Source organism: Solanum verrucosum, unplaced genomic scaffold (genome assembly GCF_900185275.1).
Source record: "Solanum verrucosum unplaced genomic scaffold, falcon-dt-bn FXZP01000278.1, whole genome shotgun sequence".
Lineage (NCBI taxonomy): Eukaryota > Viridiplantae > Streptophyta > Magnoliopsida > Solanales > Solanaceae > Solanum > Solanum verrucosum.
The window spans coordinates 5,980,865-5,994,801 of NW_026020332.1; the positions used below are offsets into that span (position 1 = coordinate 5,980,865).

The 13,937-nt window shown below is 35.5% G+C and overlaps 1 pseudogene; it reads left to right on the forward strand.

Annotated features, from left to right (window-relative positions):
- Positions 1–9,393: 9,393 nt before the first annotated feature.
- On the forward strand, positions 9,394–10,430 carry LOC125836176 (probable E3 ubiquitin-protein ligase RHC2A; annotated as a pseudogene).
- The last annotated feature ends 3,507 nt before the right edge of the window (positions 10,431–13,937 follow it).

Here is a 13,937-nt window from a genome sequence, read left to right on the forward strand (position 1 = left end):
TACTCCGTATAATCTTCCTCCTGAAATGTGCATGACCAGTCCCTACATCTTTCAAAGTTGTGTTATTCCAGGTCCCCGAATCCAAAAAGTTTGATTGATGTCTATCTACAACCATTGATAGATGAGCTCAAACAATTGTGGTTTGAAGGCGTTTTGACTTATGATATATCAACTAAGCAGAATTTTATCATGTGTGCTTCTTTAATGTGGACTATTAATGATTTTCCTGCATACGGGATGTTGTCTAGTTGGATGACAGCTGGAAAGCTAGCATGTCCGTATTGCATGGAAAATAGTAAGGCATTCACTTTAAAGCATGGCAGAAAAAATACATGGTTTGATTGTCATCGCCAGTTCTTGCCAATGGACCATGAGTTTAGAAAGATGAAAAATGCATTTAGGAAAAATAAGGTTGAAAGTGACCCCCCACCTCCATTACTCACAGGGCATCAAATTTGGGAGAGAATTTCTCAATTACCTAAAGTTACAGAAGCTTCACCTTCTAGACTTCCTGGATATGGTGTTGAACATAATTGGACCAAACAAAGCATATTTTGGGAGTTGTCGTATTGGAAGGACAATCTGCTACGACATAATCTAGATGTGATGCACATTGAAAAAAATTACTTTGACAATTTGTTTAACACAGTGATGGATGTTAAGGGTAAGACAAAAGACAATCCAAAAGCTAGAATGGACATAAAGGAGTATTGTAGGAGAAAAGAGTTATGGCTGCAGGAATTACAGAATGGTAAAATAGTTAAACCCAAAGCCAACTTTTCATTCACATTGGATGAGAAACGTGAAATTATTGAGTGGGTTAAAAATTTGAGGATGCCAGAGGGCTATGCTTCGAATTTAGGAAAGCGGGCAGATATGAATGAAGGAAAATTGAAAGGTATGAAAAGTCATGATTGTCATGTGTTCATGGAAACTTTAATTCCTATCGCTTTTAGCCATCTACCCGAAAGGATATGGAAACCAATCACAAAGATAAGTCTTTTTTTTAAAGATTTGTGTTCTGGAAAGTTGTTGGAGAGTAGTTTAGATAGGATGGAGGAAAATATTCTTGTCACTACTACTAAGTTGGAGAAGATATTTCCATGTGGTTTTTTTGATGTGATGGAGCATCTTCCAAGTCACCTTGTACAAGAGGCCCACCTCGGAGGTCCGGTTCAAACAAGATGGATGTATCCATTTGAGAGGTATCCATTTGAAATATTCACTAAGTTATATATATTCGCCAAGTCTTTTATATATTAACATATATATACATATATGCATGTAGAAAAATTGGTAGTTCGAAGCAAACGATTAAGCAAAGGGGAAGGATCGAAGGATCATTTGTTCAAGGTCATATTGGGAGAGAAACATGTGATTTTTCTTCTAATTACTTTGGTCATGATGTGTCATGTAGGAGAAACAGGCCCAATCGCAATGATGAAGGCGATATTGATCCTTTATTTCCACCAATATCAATTTTTAATCAAAATGGTCGAGGATCTAAAAAGCGTAGAAAGCGAGGCTTCACTGATATGGAAATACAATCAGTTGTGACACATATTTTGCTTAATTGTCCAGAGATTCAATCATATGTCAAGTAAGTGTTAAAAATATGTTATTAAATTACATAATAATAAGTGATCATTAACTAACTAAATACTTGATTGTAAAATGATCAGCTTGTTCGTAAACACATAGGGTAATGAAGCCATCTATATAGAATTTTCCAAATGGCTGAGGAACTATGTAAGTGTGCAATCACTAAGTATTTAATAATATATTCATGTTATACTAAATTATATTACTTGAAATAACAATCGCGTAGGTTTACGATAAATACTCAAGTGTCCAACATTTGCAATTAGTGAAAGAAGTAGCCCTTGGACCTCAATTTGAAGTACTGGCAATGAATAAGTATTGTGTCAATGGCTTTAAGTTTCAAACTGAAGAAATATCTAGGAACAAGAAAACAAATAATAGCGGTGTCTATATACAAGGTGATGTTGATGGTACTGGTCAAACTATTGAATATTATGGTGTCATTCAAGAGAATATGAAGTGAGGTATTCAGGTTGGCCTAATAAGAAGATTATATTGTTTCGGTGTGAATGGTTTGACCCATCACATAGAGGCACAAAGGTCGACCATCAACATAATATAATTGAAGTTAAGCACATCAGGAAATACAGAAGTTATGATCCTTTTATTATTGCACAACATGCTAAACAAGTGTATTACGCTTCATATCCATTGCGTAGAGACAAAGTTGATTGGTGGGTTGTTATAAAAAGTAAGCCTGTAGGAAGAATTGAAATTGACAATGTCTTAGATGTGGCGTATCAAAATGATGTTGCAATTGTTCAACAACAAGTTGATGTTGAATTGGAAACCACACTACAACATCCTCAACACATATTAGAAGAAGTATCTGATGATGAGATATTGAATGTTGAGAAAGAAATATCCTAGAGTGAGGAAAATGAATCATTTGATGACGAAGAATGGGACGATAATGAAAATGAAACAACTGAGGAGGAAGAATGGGAGAATGATGGAATTGAAACAAGCGAGGAGGAATAGTGTAGAATGAAAGCTAGCTAGTACATATGTAAGTGTATTTTACTAATTTTATTTAATTTATGATTTTTATACATATTATACATGTAAATTTGCATACAGATGTCATCAGGCGGTGACGGTGATAGATATCGCGAGCATTTTGGAGTTGGCCAGACTAAACAGGCTAAAAAGAAGAAGTCTAGGAGACCGATAGATCCTGAGGATATTGCAGGATCTATTTCTTCTGCGCCAGAGCGCATCAACCATAATACTCATTTATTTGCTGTTCTGTTTGGTACGGCGGATCCTCGACAATATTATCCTAATTATCGTCGACCAGTCGGTGCTTCATCTACTTCACAGGCATTGCCTTCACGACGCTACGAGGACCTACCTTTACAGGCTATTCATCGAGCACGACCCTTATCGGCAGGTACTCCATCTCCCACAGGTGCATCTTCTCAGTTATCTGCCATGAGACTTGGAGATTCTAGTAGCGAGCAGTCAGATGCTATGGCCGGTACGCCTCCAGTGACTCAGCATTTTGTGCATCCTGATGTATCACCCTCGTCTACAGCTGCACTTAGTGTTACACCACATGATATGACGTCTAATCTAGCTCCTGGCCAGAAGGACATACTTGGTAGAGTCATGATTGAGTCGGATGGATCATCGTAAGTTTGTTTTGTTATCACTCTTGGAGCGAGATTCCAAACAGTATACGCAAGGCGATGTTTAATAACTTTAAGGTATATATTTTTTAGTTAAGTTTAGTATACTTTACTTTTTTTTACTATCAATTTAATTAACGTTATTCAATTTTTTTTCAGACTATGTGTACTTGGGAGTCGAGGTACAATTTGGTCATTGGGACCACATTTGAGAGAAAGGCATCCACCAGACTGTCTAACTGGCTAAAGAGCGTTCGGGATAGTGGTGAACGTCCCGGTTGGATGTTGCCTCATGTTTTTGCTGAATTGGGTCAGTATTGGAAAACAGACAAGTTTAAGGCAATATCAAATCAAGTCAAAATGGCTAGAGGCAGTCTTAAAGGTGGCTCGTTGCACACCGGAGGTGCAAAGACGGTTGGAACAATTGCACGAGAGATGGTAAGTTCTAATTCAAATTTTAAATAAATAATTAGTTGATACATATATATCGTTATAAATTTCAGTTTTTATTTATAGGAAAAAGAATTGGGACGCACTCCCATTGAACCAGAGGTTTTCAAAAAGACTCATGTCAGGAAGAAAGAAAATGAGTCAGATCCGGATGTGTGGGTGGAGGAAAGGGTCGAACGAACTTTTGTAAGTTATTTAATATGAAAAATATATATCAATAGTGAATATATTTATGATATGTATATATATTGATGTCAATATTTGTATTTAATATGCAGAATGACTTTAATAAGTACGTCGCTGAGAATCTAGATAGTTCGGTTCAATTGACACCTGAATTGTCCACTCAGATTTGGAAAGAAAAAGTGGTAGGGGGGACATACAAGGGTAGATGCTATGGTCTAGGCTCTCGCAACGATTTTGACACCTTCAGTCAGGCTTAGAAGGTATTGGATCGTCACGTCAAGCTGAGACACTTGACGGTGTTCAGATTGCCGCTATGTCAGATCAAATAACTAAACTTACAGCGGCACTAGAAGAGTCGGAGCGGAAAAGAGTAGCTGAACAACAAAGCATGAGTGAGACCGTTCAGCAAATCAAAGAACAAGTGATGAACCTCGCTCGTTGACCTACTACTTCGGCTCCCGATGACACCGACGACGAGAGTGATGAGGATGATTATGTAGATCTCACTCCCTAGTTTAGATCTCTGGACATTTATGAACTTTTTGTAACTATAAAACAAATTTTAAAAGACTTTATAAGTCTTTAATTTATGATTTAAATACTTTTGAATGTTATTATAATTTAGTTATTTTATGTTTTGTTTAGACTGTTTATAATTGTGTGTTTGATTGGGCTGAATAGTGTAGAATTGAATTGAATTGAATTTGCAGGTGGGCAGCAGAAACTAAGATCTGCTACTGTAAAAAATATTGCAGAAAAAGCGACGGACAGCGTGGTTTAGTCCGTCGCTTTTTTGAGTTTTAATTTTTTTAAAAACCCAGAAAAACGACGGACAGCGTGGTTTTGTCCGTCGTTTTTTTGGGTTTTTAAAAATAAATTTTCCAGAAAAGCGACGGACAGTGTCCTTTTATCCGTCGCTTTTCTGGGATTTTCAAAAAATAAATTTCCAGAAAAGCGACGGATTGCGTCGCCCTTTAGAAATAAAAAAAAAAGGAAAATTAAAATAAAGCGACGGACTACGTCGCTTTTTAATAAATAGTCGAAAATCGACTCAGTCCGTCGCTAAAAGAGACGCAGTCCGTCTCTAAAAGGGACGCAGTCCGTCGCTTTCTTAGCGATGCAGTCCGTCGCTTTTTGAAAAACGACGTTGTCCGTCGCTTTTTGAAAAGCGACGAAAGTGACTGCGTCGCTTTTCTGTCAATTTTGACCAAAAAGCGACGCAGTCCGTCGCTTTTGGCCGTCGTTTTTTGACAATTTTTTAGTAGTGGAAGTTCGTTCGTAATAGAGGTAAATCTGGAATGCATCTCATAAATAGTTTCACCTTCCTTCATACTAAAGTTCTCATACTGAGTTGTTAGCATGCCCACATTGGACTCATTAACTCGAATAGTTCCTTCATGTGCTGTCTTTGGGACTGGCAGTCCCAGATTTCCTTGGCTGTCTCGCATGCGCATGCGATTCTGTTGTATTCATTCGCTTTTATTCCACATACCAACAACTTTTTTGCTTTGTAAAATATTTTCAATTCTCTTTCTATTTGATTCATCATACTCTGTTCTAGACTTGGGGACTACTCGAGTCAATCTCCTTCCTTCACGTCCTTGGTAGGAACATAAGGACCATCAAGCACAACGTCCCAGAGTTCACTGTCTTCTGCCATAATTTAATCATGCATTCTCGTCTTCCACCATCCATAATACTGACCATTAAATCGAGGATGTCGTGTGCTAGATAGACCTTCTTCTAAGCTTGGTGGAGCCGCCATGCCTACAACATCCTTTCTTGATGTTAGTCCAGTAGTGATCTGATACCAATTATTGAAATGTATGCGTTCACCAGTGTGATATAGGACCAAGTCAAACGTACAAAAAAAATGCAGTAAAAGATTAACACAATTGACAATGAGAACAAGAAGTTTTACGTGGAAACCTCATTGCTCAATGGAGTAAAACCACTACTTGTCACGCTTTACTAATCAAAAGCAACAATGAATACAGACTCAAAATACAACAATGTGACTAAACTCTTAATCTCACACTAAGTAATAACTCTATTACTTACTGAGCCAAAGCAATGCCTCCATTGGCCACTATATTAACTATCTCTAATCAATATAGACTTCAATACATAAGACACACAACTAACTCTAACCGTGTTCTTACAATCAATACACACAAGAGACATAGACTTTGATACGTTTCTATATGAATGTGAAACGAATCCCACAATTTCAGCACAATACAAACATCCAAAATAACTGTACTTCGAGATTGCTTTTCTTCAGTCTATTAGGTCCCTTGCAGTGTGTGTTCTAAATGCTTGAGTTCTTGAAAAGATTCAATCGCGCTATTTGAATAAATAAATAATTGTTGTTTGTTTTTGTTGAATATATCAATCATCAACGAGAGTTATTGACCACTGAACAAACAACCACATCCATTCCTATTGGTGAAGTACGTTGTCCTTCTCACCAACCAGCTGACAAGACAGCTTTACAGATGTACATTATTTTGAACTTGGACGAGAGAAACTTTGCCAGGGACCAGGTCCCTACATTTGTGAGGATCATCAAAACACTTGAAATACAACACACCATATGGCACAACTTCAACATACTGATGTCATGACCCTAGAAAGGAGAGGTACAAAGGTCAAGGATTAGGATAAAAGGGTAATTGATTGTTGAGTATAGTTGCACCTTATGTGGGAGAGCTAGGGGGCTAGCCACCTACTCTTTGTTCTTAGTATTGGTAGTATTATGTAGTAGTTGCACATTGACTTATTCTTCAATTTATATTACTATATGTTGATGGGTTTTTTTACAAGCCCGTGAGGCAAGGATAAACAGGTTAGTGGAAAAGCAGGATGGAAAGACATTTCAATCTAAGATGATGAGGCAAAAGTGCATTTCATGGAAATAGTGAAGGGGGAGGCCGAGGCTGAGTAATGGTTAATGTTCACGCGGCTGAAAACAAAATGTTTCCGCTAGAAGTTTCAAATGTGGGAAATTTTGCTTTGGTAACTGGTGCAAAAAATGACTCTGGATTGTTGCATTGGAGGTATGAGCATCTTAATTTCAAGGGAAGAAAGTTGCTAAGACAAAAAGGTATGGTATTTGGATTACTAAAAATTAATACTTTTGATTTATGCGAAAGTTGCATTAATGGGAAGCAAAGTAGAAAGTCGTTTCCTGTTGGAAAGGCTTGGAGAGTAACTCCTTGTCTAAAATTAATTCATGCATATTTGTGTTGTCCAATGAATACTGAATCTTTTGGTGGAAGTCGATATTTTTCCCTCATCACAGATGATTTTAGTCGCATGAGTTGGGTGTATTTCCTAAAATACAAATCAGAGGCCTTATAGAATTTTAGAAAATACAAGGCATTAGTGAAGAATCAAAGTGGGTTGCGCATAAAAACTCTCCGGACAGAGGTGGTGAGTTCTTATCTAATGAATTTGTCCATCTTTGTGAAGAATCTGGAATTCATAGGGACCTGCACACTACACATCGAAGCAAAATGGTGTATCTGAACGTGAAAATCGTACAGTTGTAGAGATGGCAAGAAGTTTGCTAAAAGGCAAAGGACTTCCAAATCAATATTGTGCAGAAGTAGTTGCAACCTCAGTATACTTACTGAACCTATCTCCTACAAAGGTTGTGTGATGAATCAAACGCCATATGAAGCTTAGAAAGGTACAAGTCCTTCAGTAAGCCACTTAATTTTTTTTTGTTGTATTGCTTATGTTTTGGTTAACTCTCAAACTCGTCAAAAACTAGATAAAAAATCACAAAAATATATTTTCATCTGTTATTTTCTTGAATCCAAGCATACAGGTTGTATAATCCTCTTAATGGCAAAGTAATAATTAGTAGAATTGTTGTATTTGATGAAAAGTCAAGTTGGAATTGGAGTGAAAAACAAATACAACAAGAGATTTCAATACCCATCGAAGACTCTAAAGATGAAGGAGAAGAGTCTACTCCAAATTCACCTGAAGAAGCGATTGAACCAGGGACATTTGCAACACTTGAACAACATTCACCTGAGCCAATTCCACTAAGAAGATCAACAAGAACCTGAAAAGAGAATACTAGATATTCTAATCAATCTTGTCAATTTGCTTTTATTGTTTCAGAACCTATATTTTATGAAGAAGCAATTGAAAATGAGGAGTGGAAGAATGCGATGAAGGAAGAATTGATAGCAATACAAAAAAATGAAACCTGGCAGCTCACTAACTTGCCAAATGGAAAGAATGTTGTTGGATTAAACTGGATATTCAAAACAAGGTATCATGTAGATGGAAGTGTAGTGATTTTGAAGGGACATTTTCTTATGTTGTTCGATTTGAAACGGTAAGAACAATTTTAGCCTTGGCTGCTCAACTGAAATGGTCATTTTTATCAACTTGATGTTAAGTCAGCGTTCTTGAATGGTGAACTAGAAGAGGAGGTTTATGTTGCTCAACCTCAAGGTTTCAAAATTAGTAGCCAAGAGGAAAATGTGTACCATCTAAGGAAGGCACTTTATGGTTGAAACAAGCGCCACACACTTGGTATAGCAAAATCAATTCCTATTTTGTTCAAAATGGGTTTGAAAGGAGTGAAAATAAGCCTACTTTGTACTTAAGAAAATAAGCTGAATTTAAATGTAGTATAATGAATAAATTTGAGATGACTGATTTGGGTTTGTTGCATTACTTCCTTGGGCTTGAGGTGAAACAAGGAGAAGGTAAAGTATTTGTTTCTCAAAAGAAATATGCATCAGATCTTCTTAAAAGAATTTGCTTTATCAATTGTAAATCTGCCACAACACCCATGAATATAAATGAAAAATTGCAGAAGGAAGATGGTACTGGGCAATTGCCAATGCAAGAAGTTTTAGAAGTATAGTTGGAGGTTTGATTTGTTTGGCTCATACTCGTCCAGATATTTCATACTTTATTGCTGTTGTTTCAAGGTTTATGAGCAATTCATCGAAGAATCATTTTTGAGCCCAATTCATTAAATTTTGGACGGATTAAGCAGGTTATCTATATTTGGATTTATTTTGATAGTCCTACTTGAGATACCATGAAAGTCTTTTTTTTTTACTTCATTGTGACCTCACTAAAACATATGTGCCATGTTTTTTTATTGAAGTCATGTGGAGTGTATAGGCGATAAGTGTTTCTACCATTTTCTTTTTTAGTCTTCTTTTATTAATTGTTCTTTTCCTCTTTTGTTTTTCTTTTCCTTTTTAAAATATAAAAATAAATATATTAGGTGATTATTTTTAGATTAGTACAAATATAGAAAATACTAAATAAGAGACCAAATCAAGTGCAAATTTTTATGCATTTACCCTTTAAATGAACGTGCAGTGCAAATACGACCAAATCGAGCCTCAATGTGGGCCCAATCCTAAGCTCTAGAATCTTCCTCATAAAGCTAACAATAAACCCTATAAATCAAGCACCGTCCTTCAATAAAAAAATGGCCTCTGTCTCTCTCGTCAACATTCAGTAAACTATAGGTCCAGATATGGAGGTGGCATCGGTGTTAATTCCATCTCTCGGAGGCCTAACCCAAACTGAAGTCAGATCAATGCTTTATAATCATATACTTCGATTCGTCCGGTCTATTCCACCACCGGAAGATGAAAGTAATATTGTGACAGTGGTAGACGCAACAAACAACTCAATCTCCTTCCTCGAAGGTCATCCTATCAATGCAGAACCTATTTTGGAAGGGCAATTACCTGCATCAATCGCTTCCATTGAAGCGATACCGATGGTTAAGATTTTAGGTCAAGGGATTGCTCTGTTTGCTTGTCCAATTTTGAACTTGGCGAGGAAGCTAAAGAGATGCCTTGTAAACATCATTTTCATTCGATTTGTATTGACAAGTGGTTGGGGATCAATGGATCGTGTCCGATTTGTAGGTATAAAATGCCAGTAAACGAACAATGTGAGAAGGCATATGAGGAAAGTGATGAAGATGAAATACGTGATGATGGTGGCAGTGATATGCAGGAAGCTAGAGTGATATTTGTTTTTCATGTTGCCATTATAGCAGAAACTACAGATCTAGCAGTATCGATAACAGGATTGAATAGACTTTCCGAGAATAGGTTTATAACTTTTAGAATACCTAGACATTTTGATGTATCCGCAACTGGAGATGGCGATGGGTCTGAAGCTGGAAATGGTGATGTACCAGAAGCTTATGGGAATGGCGATGTATCCGAAGATGGAAATGGCAATGTATCCGAAGCTAGAAATGGCGATGAATCAGAAGCTAGAGATGACGATGTATCTGAAGCTAGAGATGACGATGAATCCAAAGCTAGAGATGACGATGTATCAGAAGCTAGAGATGACGATGTATCTGAAGCTAGAGATGACGATGTATCAGAAGCTAGAGATGGCGATGTATCTGAAGCTAGAGATGGCGGAGATGATGATGAAGCTCAGGATATGGTCATTGATAACAATTAATTTGGTTATTTTCCTTATTTGTTTTTGGCGTCTTCTGCTTAACTAAAATATAAAAGTTATTTGTACAAAATATCGTGCTTAACTAAAATATATAAAGTTGTCTGTGCAAAATATCGTGCAATTTTAATTAGGATGATGACGGTATTGGGATGACCTAGATCCAAGATATGATCATTGACAACAAATAGTTTGTTTTTTTATTTATTTGTTTTGGGCGTCTTCTAATTTCATAGAAATGAACTATTAAGATTCCCTTGAGCGTGATTAGAAAGTTGGCACCAATAATGTGAAAGTTCATGCGGTCAAACAAGTGAGCTGCAATCAAGATTAAAAGCTTTGAATCAACTTCCCTTTAGCTAAGCTATTCATAATTTGGTTAGCCGCTCCTTATAAAGTGATATATATATGATCCATGGATGTTATGACAATTGTGACTGCGAGTTCATAATTACTGTTATCTCTTTTGACAAGCATATATGTTAGATATTATTGAACTTTAAAGTTCAACAAATGTCAACATTATCTCTGGTTAATCCAAATATATCAGCCTTACTAGTATAAGTAAGGAATCTTCTATCTCTATATTGATTGTGATGAGTGCATTGACGAATTGAATTATCAATTGCGCTATTTAATTTTTTTTTTAAAAAAGATGTTTCATCTTTTCCCCCAATATTTTCTTTGGTCTTCATATCTACAAGACATGTATTTTTCCATATTTCTCCAAGTTGACCATGATAAGAGCTATGTGTAGTAGAAAGTTTTGTATCCCATTGAGAGGTTTAATCCTCCATCAATTCTACAAAGTGCATTGACTCGTAACATTTACACATAGTTAACACTTGTTTACCAAATTCAGTCAGAATTTCATTAGAAGGTAATTTCTTTTTCAACAATCTCTAAGAGAGGAATGATATATAAAATGAAAATTTTCTATTCTACATATGGTTTATAAAGCTCATTCTAGGGTAGGGAGTCGTGATGATTTGTCACACATTCTTATTAAAAAAAATTACTGCCTATAGAGTTTTTTAGACGTCTTTTCTTATGTTCACTAAAATGATGACTTTAATAGTACTTTCTGGTAGGATGATATTCAATTTCTTCATCTTTCTACTCTTTCCTTCAATGAAGTCACTAACTTTGATGATCATATTGGATTTTGGATCGGAGCTGAGGTAACTAAGATAGAATCGATTCATTACCCGTTCAATCATTCTATTAAAAACTATAATCACCCTTTTCTAAATTTCAACTAATATTGAATTCAACCTTCAATTTTATACTCTTCAACTTCCTCCAATCATGAGATTGTCCATCTCCCCTTTTCCTAGACATTAGATGTACTATGTCATAGTTTTTAACTTGTAAAAAGCAACATAGATGAAATGCTTAGTCCTCAAGTTCCACCATCTTTTAGTGGAAAATGTATCACTTATGTCTTGTAATACTCCAATGCCAATGCCACTCTTTTCAGGTTTGCACAAGTTTTTTGATGAGCTCCAATGATAGTATGATACTTACCCTTTTTAGTAGAGGAACCCTCAAATTACCTTGCCAAGTGTTTCTTAATGAGTTCGATGGTTTCCTCTAAAGGATCCATAGTTGTCAAGGTGTACACTGGCATAACATGTAAAACTTGTTTAATGAGATTTAGTTTTACTCCATATGACAGAAGTTTACCATGCCATGATTCCAACCGCTAAGCTTGTTATCAATTTTAGTGATCAGTCCATCAAAGTACTCTTATGATCTTTTTTTGGATAATTTGTTAGAAGCAACCCTTCAATGAAAGATATAAGAAAGAAATTTGTCAGTCAGTTTGTCTTAAAAGGCTCTGTTAAAATAACATACTTTGATCCTTGTCATGTTTACTTATTTCACAATGAAGTGGATTACATTCACATACAATCCAAGATCTTTGTGCGTATTGGTGAAGATCTTAAAACGGACAGCTGACTTCACCCCTACGAAAGAAACTTCTATTGTGGTTGTTTGGGTGCTCATACATCAATTGCCATGGTATCTTTTTCGGTGGGATGTTATCGCAAAAATGGTGAGTTCAATTGGAACTGTAGTTTGCCCTGACCAAGTTACATACTCAAAATCTAGGGGCAATGTGGCCAGAATTAAAGTAGAGATTAACCTGCTAAAACCAAAACTTGATCAACTTTGGTTGGGATTCAATAGACTTGACGGGGGAGAAGATGGAGTGTGGTTGAAATTTGAGGTCGAGGGTGTCCCGTCATACTGCTCTTATTGTCATCTGTAAGGTCACTTGGAGAATTAATGTAAGAGAAGTGATACTACTCAGATTAGCAACAATTAAGATGAGGATGGTTTTACGTAGGTTATCGGAAGAAGCAAGAAAAATGCAAAAGATAACTATTTGATGACATGACAATATTCTGAGTAAATTTTGATGATGACAAAGTGAACCAGGTTCCAGGGGCGGCTGGCAAGGCTTGTAAAAAAGTCCTTGGCCTTAGGCCCCAAATTTTAGGGGGCCCCATTTTTTAGTTAATTAGGTAGGATTAAATTTTTTAAAAAAATTAGAACTAAGACAATAAATGCAAAGGCCCCATTTTTTAGTTAATTAGGAAAGATTAAATTTAAAAATAAAATAAAATTGTTAGAGCTAATAAGTCAATAGTGTAAACGGCTAAATGAGGTGATAGTCATAGATATGACCATGACTTTTTAACTTTCCCATAAAAAGTTGAAAAGTTGTGTACTTTTTATTAACTTACAAGTTATCTTCTTTTTTTTACCTTATTTTGTTTTCTAATTTTATTTTTATATATTCTATTCTCCTCCCTTCTGTTTCTTCTCACTTTCTCTTTTCTAATCTTACAAAAAATTTACTTGTTCTATTGATAATTTATATTTTAAATTTGGAGAAAACTATATTGCAGCAACCCGATTCATTTTCGGAAATCAAGTCTTCATAGCTTTTGAATTTGGTAATACCATTCTAATTTCTAATATTATTTTTGTTTTGTGTCTTATGTTTATTATATTTTTTATTTGATATTGTAAATAGTGTTTAAAATATTTGTTAGATTTTAATATGTCAACTAGAAAATATAAATCCGGTCATTCAAAACTTAAAAGAAAAAGAAAAGTCGACAACTTGATAAAATCTCAAAAAGGTGCTCTTGATAAATTTTTGGAAAACAATGATAAAATTAAATCAAAAAAGGTAGGGGAATGCTCTTTAGAAGAACAAGTTACAAACTTAGTTGAAGTTGAGTTAGATAATGATATAAACCAAAAAGAAGAAGGAGAGGAAATTAGTGAAAAGTCGGATGTAGATTCCCAAGAAAATCAAGAACTTATAAATGAATTAAACAATTATACTCCTAAAAATATCTATGATCCTAGTCAATGGAATATTGTTGATACAAAGTTAAGAGACTTATTAGTAGAAAAGGGACCAATTAGAATTACCGACACATGTTTTCCAAAGGATAAATTTTTAAGGCACTTTTCTACTACATATTGTTTTCAAAAGTTGGCAAATGGAGAAAGACATGAAAGAAGATGGTTAGTTTATTCCAAAGATTTGAATAAGGTATTTTGTTTTTG